The sequence below is a fragment of the Leopardus geoffroyi genome, chromosome A1, assembly GCF_018350155.1.
Source record: "Leopardus geoffroyi isolate Oge1 chromosome A1, O.geoffroyi_Oge1_pat1.0, whole genome shotgun sequence".
NCBI classification, from domain to species: Eukaryota; Metazoa; Chordata; class Mammalia; order Carnivora; family Felidae; genus Leopardus; species Leopardus geoffroyi.
In genome coordinates, this window is record NC_059326.1 from 130,733,754 (window position 1) to 130,735,904 (window position 2,151).

Consider the following 2,151-nt stretch of genomic DNA (forward strand, 5'->3'; position numbering starts at 1 on the left):
AAATCCAACATCCATTAATGATGACAACTCTCAAAGCACTAGGAATAGAAATGAACTTCATCAACGTAGTAAAGGATATCTATATTAACATCATCCTTAAATGTGAAATAATGGATGCTTTTCCCCTAATATTACGACCAAACAAGAATAGCTGTTGTCACCACTTCTACTGTACTACATTGTACTGGAAGCACTACCCAGGGCAATAAGACAACTATTGCAAAGAAAGAAGACAGAGGAGGGAGACAAAGAGAGAAGAGAAAAGAAAGAACAAAAAAGAAAAAGATAAACAAAGAAACAAAAAGATATACAGAATGGAAAAGGAAATAAAAAACAGATAGATAACCTAATAGTCTATGTAGAAAAGCTTGGCTAGTTTAAAAATCTGTAAAGCTAAGAAGTAAATTTAGAATGTTTGCAAGATTAAAAATCAATATACAAGGGGTGTCAGGGTGGCTCAGTCGGTTGAGCATCCGACTTCAGCTCATGATCTCAAGGTTTGTGGGTTCGAGTCCTGCATCAGGGTCTATGCTGATAGCTCAGAGCCTGGAGCTTCAGATTCTGTGTCTTCCTCTCTCTCTGCCCCTCACCCGTGCTTACTCGTCGCTATTTCTCTCTCTTTCAAAAATAAATAAACATTTAAAAAATGTAAAAAAAAAAGTCACTATACAAAAATCAAATTTATTTATATAGCAACAAAAAAAATGAAATAAAATACACTTCAAAATTGGATCAAACATTGAACAATCAGGAATAAATCTGATTTCAAACTTTCAAGATTTATATGCAGAAAACCATAAAACATTTCTAAGTGAAATTAAGCAAGGGAATAAAATGAGATATATACTATGTTTATGAATTGAAAGATTCAATATTGTTATGCCACCAATCATCCTCAAATTATCTCTAGATTAGAAATAGCCTTTTAAAAAAAATTAAGGTTTACTTATTTTGAGAGAGAGACAGAGTGTATATGAGCATGCATGCGAGCAGGGGAGGGGCAGAGAGACCAGGGGAGAGAAAATCCCCAGGAGGCTCCACATTGTAAATGAAGAGCACCATGTAAGATCATGTGAGATCATGATCTGAGCCAAAACCAAGAGTTGAATGCTTAACCAACTGAGCCACCCAGATGCCCCAAAATTAGATAATCTTTTTTTTTTTTTTACTGTTTATTTATTTTAGAGAAAGAGACAGACAGAGCTCAAGTGGGGGAGAAGCAGAGAAAGAGAGGAAGACAAAGAATTGGAAGCAGGCTCTGAGCTATCTATCAGCACAGAGACTGAAGTGGGGTTCGAATCCACTAACTGTGAGATCATGAGCTGAGCCAAAGTCTGACGCTTAACGAAATGAGCCACCCAGGCATCCTTCAAAATTAGAAACAATTTTAAACAAAATATTAGCATTTTCTTTCTGTAGAGACTGATACTCTAATTCTAAAATTAATAAGAAATGCAGAACACAATGATCCAAAATGTTGATACAGAAAAACAAAGTTGGAGGACTCATAAAACCCTGATTTTAAGACTTAACATAAAGCTACAATCAATACACCCTATCACACTGGCATAAAAATACACACATAGATTAACCAAACAGTATAATTTTGAAATAGACCTATACATATATAGGCAATTTATTTTCCATGAAATTTCTAAGAGATTTTGATGGGAATTGGTAATTATTTCAATCAGTGGTTTTACAAACATATGCAGAAAAACAAAACAAAACAAAACAGAACAAAACAGAACAAAAACCTTTCAAACTTTACCTGACACTGTATACAAAAATGTACTCAAAATGGGTAACACATTTAAAGGGAAAAAACTATAAAACATCCAGAAGGAAAACTAGGAGAAATCCTTGGTGACCATGGTTTTGGGAAAATGTTTTCTAAATAGGAAATCAAAGCCATCAACTATATTAGAATGCTTTTTTTTCTTCTAAAATAGTTTCTCCTGAAAACAACCATTTTTAAAAATCAAAGGGCAAGGCACAGACTAAGGAAAATATTTGCAGAACACATATCTGATAAAGTGCTTATACTCTACTATATTAATGACTGTCAAAGTCAGTGATAAGAAGAAAAACAACAAAAGAAATTTGCAAAATACTTTTACATATTACCAAAGAAGACATACAGATGGCCAA